An 8605-nucleotide genomic window follows, 5' to 3' on the forward strand; every position below is an offset into this window, starting at 1 on the left:
GTCAAGAGACGAGTAAAAGCGAGGCGTGGGACGACTGTAGAAACAAGCAAAGCCAACATCTGGTGAAACATCTGCCTCTCCCGACTCACTTTCCTTTCTCCGTGTCCTTCCTCTTTGCTTTGCCGGCGGTTGTCTGTGGAGCAGCAGCGGGGTCAGTCAGACTCTGTTCATTCGTGGTGATGATGTAGTCGTAAAACCCCTGGTTAAACCGGGCGAAGATGTCACACCTGCAGCGCAGCGGCAGGAAACAGGAAACTGACAGGTTATACTCGATTTAGAGAAGACTGGAGCTGCGGTTGTGTAGCAGCAGGTCCTTTAAGGCCTGAACATCCTCAGAAAACGTAGCAGACATCAGGAACGACTGGTAGATTTTCGGCAGATGACTGAGACAAAACAAACAGAACAAATTAACTTCCAGAGAAATCCGTGTTGTGTGTGGTGTTGTGTTAAATAGCCTTTGGTGATGATTAAGTGTAAGAGGAACCAATGTGGAGAGAAGAGATGTGGAGGAGACCGATTAGAGTGTAACACGGTGGGAAGCCAAGGTTCATAATAAAAAGCAGTTCGTGTGCAGAGAACTCACGTAGCAAGAGTATTATTACAAAATACGACATGGTGTCAGAAGTTCTGTGACACTGATGCTGGCTGCACGACATGGTCTACTGAGTGAAAGGAAATGGACGGTAGTGGGGATGAGCTGAATGAGGAAGGAGTTAGCAGAATGGCTAGCACACCCAGCGCTACTTTTAGCATCCAGCCACCCGAGCCCTTCGATTTTTCCAAACCATACGAGTGGACAAAATGGATACGGCGATTTGAGAGATTTCAGCAAGCAAGTAATCTCGCTATCAGCTTTGAAGATAATCAAGTAAATACTTTGATTTATTGTATGGGTGATGAAACAGATGACGTTCTGTGGGGCCTGAAACTCAGTGAAGCCGATCAGCGTCAGTATGCTAAAGTAAGAGATGGCTTTCAGTCATTCTTTGTAGTGAAAAGGAACATTGTGTACGAACGTGCAAGATTTAATATGCGCAAACAAGGAGCAAATGAGACAGTTGATGCATTTATCACAGCTCTGTTGGCGGAACATTGCAACTATGGAGCACTACATGACGAGCTCATCAGGGACAGGATTGTAGTAGGCTTGGTCGATACAAGGCTGTCAGAACGCATGCAAATAGAAAAAGACCTAGACTTGGATAAAGCTATTAATATTGCAAGACAATCGGAGGAGATTAAAAAATAGCAAACCATATTAAGGAGCGATGTTAGTGCTGTAAAGCAGATGGATATGACCTCTGTGGACAGACTGTTCAAAGGCAGTTATCAGAAAGAGAAACAAAAATTCAGCAGATCTAAGAATGGTGGCGTAAAGCCTCAAAGCGGTCAGACCAAAAGCACCAAAGACCCTTGGTGTCACAAATGTGGTGGCATGTTACACCCTAGACAGGAATGTCCTGCTAAGGAAGCTAAGTGCCGTACCTGTGGGAAAAAAGGTCACTATCAACGTGTGTGTTTTGTCAGCAAAGCTGTGCATGGCATAGAGAGAGAGGAGAGAAGCTTCGGGGAAAGCCATAAGTATTTGCCAAGCCTCAGAAAGCACAAAGCTACAGTTGAAATCTTTTGACAATGACGGTGAAATAGCGATAATAGTTCGGACTCAGTAAAAAGGCAGAACTCGGACTCAGGCTTAACCAGGTAAAGGTATTTTAATGAGTACAGGAATGATGAGTGGTCAGAACCGGTCTCGTCAGCTGTTCTCAGGGCAGTGGGGAGTGCTGGGTTGACTGGACTGCTAGAGCTACAATCTGAGGTTGTAGGAGAGGCGCAGCTGGCTAAAGAAAAGCAGAGGATGTGAATGAGTAACAGGGAATACTGATAGTTATACTGAGTCAAGGATGGCAATGAGGATGAATGGATTGCACACCTAAACATCAACAGAGTAGAGGTACCACTGAAAATTGACACAGGGTCACAAATAAATGTTTTGCATTACAAATATTTCAAAAAACTAAACTCAAAACCTCTGGTCGCAGGATAGTGTGAGGACGGCTGACAGTTGGGATCCAGAGCCAGGCTACCAGTCCCAGCACAAGTTGGTCTCCTCGTCCTGAGGAGTGTCAACTAAAGAAACAGTTTACAGTCCAGGCACCAAATTGTGCTGATACAAAAATGGCTGAAACCATCAAGCAGAGGGTACTCCGGTTCTTAACACAAGCCCACAGAAAACAGTTCAAACAGAAAGTGACCCTTAACAAAAAACAATAAGGGCAATAAGTTCATTATTCCCTGAAATCAGGCCCTACGCTCTAGAAAACAGGTCATACACAAGCAATCTTAGTCACTAGAGCAAAGACAGGTTACCAGCAGGAACACAAGAGATCATCTGGCAATGAGGGTACACCAACGCTCCCCTTAAGTGCTAGTCTGGTAATTGAGAGCAGGTGTGCCTCGCCGCCTAGAATGCCTTCCCACCTGTGCAGAAGCGGAGTCACTGTGACAGCCTGTGCCAGCAGATGAGGTGCTGGGGTTGGTCTGGACCACGGATGTAACAGAAACATCACATTCAATTTGGACACAGGAGCGGATGTCACTGTTGTTTCGCCAACATTTTCCAAAACACACCGCTGCCAATGCTTCATAAAGCAGAGAGACCTTTACTGGGTCCAGGGACAATTTCACTGGAAGTGATGGGGTTTGTCAAATTACAGCTAAATAAAGGAGATAAGCAAATCACAGAGAAGGTGTATGTGGTAAAAAACCTAAGTATGCCTTTGCTCAGACTGCCAGCTATTGTAGCTCTTGGTCTACTGATTCGTGTGGACATTATTGACATGGGCACCCTGAAGTCAAGTTACCCAAAGTTATGTAGCGGCTTAGGTGAGGTCCAACAACAGGTCCTATTGTATTAAGCTCAAACCTGATGCTGTGCCCTTCTCTTTGAAAACCCCAAGGAGGATTCCCCTAACGCTGATGGGGAAGGTCAAGGATGAGCTTCAGTGCATGGAAACCTTGGGAATAATCACTCGCGTGGAAGAGCCTACCGACTGGTGCGCAGGCATGGTGGTAGTGCCCAAAATGGAGAGCAAAGAGGTGCGGTTGTGTGTGGACCTAACAGGCCTGAACATGTGTGTTGTGAAAAATACATTTTGCCATCCGTGGAACAGAGTCTTGGTCTGGCTGGTGCTCAAATGTTTAGTAAACTGGACACCAATATGGGGTTTTCGCAGATACCCCTTGCTGAGGAGTGAGCGAAGTTTACCACATTCATCACACCCTTCGGGCGGTTCCACTTCAACTGTCTTCTATTTGGCATTGCCTCAGTGCCCAAACATTTCCAGAACACAAAAACACTACGTAGTCTGCTGGACAGTGGAACAGAGTGGCAATGGAGCCATGAACACAGCATAGAATGGGAAATGCTGAAAAACAGCCTAGTGAAAGAGCCAGTGTTAAAATTCTACGATCCTGTACTTCCAGTAAAAGTTTCCACAGATGCTTCAAAAGATGGGTTAGGAGCGATGTTGCTTCAGCAGCACAATGAAGCTTGGTTTCCAATAGCTTATGCATCTTGAACCATGACAGTAGCAGAGAGGAATTACGCGCAGATAGAAAAAGAGACATTAGGAGTAGTCTTTGGATGTGAAAAGTTTCATGAGTATATTTACGGCAGAGAAGTGGTGCTGGAGACCGATCACAAACCACTAATCGCGATCTCCACAAAACCTCTATGTTCAAAGAAAAACTGTTGGGTTTTGGAAGTGGCTATCTAAAAATGAAAATCACCCTAACACAAGATGCTTTGTCTTCCCCTCTGGTGCTGGCCATGTATGACCCGAACAAAGAGACGAAAGTGTCAGCGGATGCATCGTCTTATGGCTTGGGGGCTGTTCTCCTTCAGGAGTGGGGTGACAAATGGAAGCCTACGCGTCACGCTCACTCACTCCAACTGAACAACGCTATGCGCAGGTGGAAATAGAAGGCCTGGCTCTAACCTGGGTGTGTGAAAGGTTTCGGGATTTTCTCCTAGGAAACCATTTCTGCTTGGAGACCGACCATAAACCACTTGTCAGCTTGTTCGGTGATGAAGTACTAGATCTTCTACCCCTGAGAATCCAGCAGTTCAGGATGAGGCTCATGCGATACTCATACTTCATTGTGCACATGCCAGGAAAGTCACTTTGGACAGCAGAAACATTGTCACGTTCGCCTGTGGATACTCACATATCCCTGCAACTCACACATGAAGGACATTTAGACATTGAAAAGTGCAAAAGCCAAGCCAGAGCTCTAGTGTATTGGCCACACATGAACAGAGACTTTGGTACTTACGATGGAAAGCACTAATATACATATATGTGGACTGTGCAGTGGAAACCCTACCTGCTAGCCACACATATATGGAAATCATAAAAGAGCAGTTGCAAGCTGATAGTATCTGCTCTTGTGTCATGAAGCTGTGTTCACTTCTCTCCGGTTTTTACTCCCCATGTGATTTAACGTTTTACTAAAACTTTGTTTAAGATTTTCAGCTCATACCAAATCATTTGTTACCTTTAAAAGATGGCCGTCTAAGCCCATTTCATGAAACTGGAGTATTTCAGCAGCCATTACTGCACCTCACTAGTGATGTTTTGTTCACGAACGATTCGTTCATTTTGAACGAATCTTTTCCATGACTCAAGAACATCGGGTCATCGCAGGGTTTAAAGACTTTGCTGAAATGTATGGGTTTGAACACATAACATCAAGCCCACTGTATCCGCAATCAAATGGCTTAGCTGAAAAGGGAGTGCAAATTGTGAAAAGACTCCTTAAAAAAGCAGCAGAAACTCACAGCGACCCTTATATAGTCACTTGCTGGAGAAGAGGAAGGAGCACTGTCCAAAACAGAGCAAGCAAAGTTATGCTTATAACAGATGTCCACTAGCACAAGAAGACGTGGTACGAGTCAGATGTGATGGAAAATGGGGACCAGTTGTTAAGGTAATCAAAGAGACGACACCAAGGTCCTATGAAGTCATTACCGAGTACGAGACCACACTGAGAAGAAATCGTCGTCACCTACTCAAAGTACCAAACGCTACTTTTGAAGAACTGGGAAATGGCAGCAATGATGGACTAGGAAAAGACACCAGCCCAAAGGCGAAATGGCCCAGTTCCACAGCTGGTACTACTGGTGGCAGCAGAGAGATCTAAAAGCACCAGCAGAACTAGATCCCCAGCATCCCTGGCCAACAAAATGTCATTATTAATTTTTAATAACACTGACTCAGTACTGTGTTTTGATTTAAACCTAGACTGAAACTGCTCCTCAATGCCGTTTTCTGCCAGAAAAGACTGGAGTTGAATAAGACCACTCTTCTCTAAAACTTACGACATAAAATATCATTTAGACTGTGGTCTAAAATTGGAAAACACTAAAAGATCTAGATTTGGCTTTTTAAGAAGTGGCTGGACAATTGCTTTTGTAATAGCATCTGGAACTGAGCTTGTAGTCAAGGATAAATTAATTAGGGCAAGGAAGCTAGGACCTATAGACTCAAAAACATCCCATAATTTTGTTGGCAAGAAATCCAAAGAAGAGTGAGATGTTTTCATATAATAATATTATTATTAATAATAAAACTTTATTTATATAGCACTTTACAACTTCAACGGAGCACAGAGTGCTTCACAGCAGAACATGTGTAATTAATAAAAAACAATACTAAAACAATAAAACCTAAGCAAAATAAAACAGATTTTCAAAACAAAGGCAGTAAAAAGCTTACATATCAGGATACAAATAACATCAAACAACAAGTTAAAAGCTGTCCCTTCAGAGCAACTAAGGTGGGTTAAGCACAAAAGCCTGTCTAAAAAGGTGGGTTAAAAAAGCTGCTATCTCAGTTATGGACCACAGCTCTAGCGGTAGAGAATTCCATAGTCTGGGACCATGCACAGCAAAAGAACGATTGCCCCATTTTTTGTATCGAGACCGTGGGACAACCAAGGACAGATGCTCTGAGGAGCGCAGAGCTCTGCGCAGAGCATAAATAGACAGAAGATCCGACAGGTATGGAGGAGCAAGGCCATTCATAGACTTAAATACAAATAGTAGCACCTTGAAGTCAACTCTAAACTGTACTGGAAACCAGTGTAGTGAGAGAAGAGCAGGGGTGATGTGGGCGTACCTGGGGGTGTTTGACAACAGTCGAGCCACAGCATTCTGGACCAGTTGGAGCTTCTGGAGAAGAGACTGAGAAATTCCAACATAGAGGGCATTGCAGTAGTCAAGTCGCAAGGTGATAAAAGCATGGATAGCTTTTTCTAAATCTGTGTGCGATAAGAAGGGCTTCACCTTCGTTAGGAGTCTCAAGTGAAAAACGGTATCCATGAATAAAGGGGCTGAAGCACCCAAACTTGATACAACAGCGGCTGGATTGGGGCTAAAGACAATGTATTCAGTCTTGCTCTCATTTAAATGAAGGAAATTCTGCGATAGCCACTGCTTAATATCGCAAATACAATTATGCAGCAGGGCAAGTGCGTTAGAATCACATTGTATCAGCGGCACATAAATTTGAATATCATCTGCATAAAAATGAAAATTGACATTATGCCTTGATATAATTGAACCAAGTGGTGACATATATAAAGAAAAGAGTAACGGGGCCAGAATCGAGCCTTGGGGGATGCCTGAGGTAAGAGGGGCTATGGTCGAGGAGAAATCGTCAATAATGACATAAAAGGTTCTATTGGTCAGGAAAGAAGTAAACCAGTTTAGAACCACGCCTCTCAGGCCAACGAGGTGTTCCAACTGGGAGAGCAAAACGGCATGGTTATGGGTGTCAAAGGCTGCCGATAAATCTAGAACTAGAATAATGGGGCACTTGACAACAAGGGCCATAGCATGTCGTTATGGACCTTCAGTAATGCAGACTCAGTGCAATGATGGGGCCTAAAACCTGATTGAAACTTATTAACAACGTCCAGATGAGACTGCAACTGGGTAAGGACAATTCTTTCCATAACCTTAGATAAAAAAAGGCAAAAGGGAAATTGGGCAAAAATTGGACAGAAGGGAGGGGTCGAGGTTAGGCTTCTTGAGGAGCGGTCTCACTGTAAAACCACTTCTGATAACGCAGGCAAAGAAACGGTCTCAAATTGGTCAAAAGTAGCACAAGGCAAGGGAAAGTCAGCTAGTCAAAAGAAGTGATATTGAAGAATTGCCTAATGCAAGCAATTTTGTTAGTAAAATAATGAAGAAAACCCTCACATATTTCAACAGATGCCTCAGGACAAGAGGTAAGGTTACATGGGCTAATGACAGAAGTAACTGAAGTAATCGTCACAAACCTGAGGTTTGTGACGATTACTTCAATTACTATTACTGACCACAATGTTAGAGAGATAGTTCGATTTGGCAGATTTAACCACCTTCTGATAGTCCGACAAGCAGTCCCTGAAATGACAAAGGGAAACATAACCTTCAGCTTAGCCGGTCTACATCGGAGGGGAGCAATGGAATCCAATATATCCTGATAGGTGGAGGTTAAAGGACTTAATACTTCTTCAGGAGCCATGCAGGAGGACACATCCCCCATCAGATACACCAGAATTTTTAAAGCAAGTAGAAAATTCTCCTGCTGTTGAAGAGGTGACTGTAAGTCTGGTACAAGCAGGAATAGAAGGTTTGTATAACAATGGCGGCACATTAACATTAAATAACACAGTGAGTAAGTCGATGGGGAATTAACACGTAACACTTTAATTATATTCTGCTGAAGTAAATGAAATGAATGAAATGAAAAAAGATTTGTTCATTTTGCTGAACGAGATTCAAAGAACCGAATCAGCAAAATGATCCGAACTTCCCATCACTACACCTCACTACGATCACATGTGCATCACAAACTTTATACGTCATGCTGCAAATGTGATCAAAAAATGTGTAATTTCACTAATAGAGTATCAATATTTTATCATTTCCTTTTAAATTTATATATTTATCTTAAATGTTAAACAAAAAGAGTGTAAACACCATCAAAACCAGCCAAAGGTACAATCAAACCAAGCCTGTACCCAAAGAGCTTGAAATGTCCTACATGAGAGTTTGTTTATGCATATGTATACACACTGTGATGAAGAAACTAAACAGACACACACTGTTCTGCCCTTTGGTTAAAAGGTTTTAGATTAAGAATGTTAAAGGTTCACAATAACTCAGTTCATATTCCATTATCATATTTCATATTTCATTTGTTGAAATTCATGTTAAAAAAGGGGGTAATCAGCTAAAATCAATGGTGTTTGTTTAAGAGCTGAAGTAACATGAATGTGTAACCTTTATATCATTTATAAGTACAGTTGTACCAAGACTCCATCTAAAGCCAACTCTAGACGTTCACTTTCTGCAAAGTCCTCTGTAGTTGAAGCAGCCACCAGAGCTAGAGCCTCAGCTGAAGCTGCACTAAATAAAGCTGCCTACACCAAAAAATAATTCAAAAGGCAAAGGGCAAGGCTGGAATTAGAAAAGGCTACACTAGAAGCAGATTTAGAAGTATTGGAGATGGAGAAAGAGGCAGCGGCCGCTCAAGCAAGGGCTGCAGACTTAGAA

Source organism: Monopterus albus, unplaced genomic scaffold, assembly GCF_001952655.1.
Source record: "Monopterus albus unplaced genomic scaffold, M_albus_1.0 scaffold346.1, whole genome shotgun sequence".
In the NCBI taxonomy this organism is placed as follows: domain Eukaryota; kingdom Metazoa; phylum Chordata; class Actinopteri; order Synbranchiformes; family Synbranchidae; genus Monopterus; species Monopterus albus.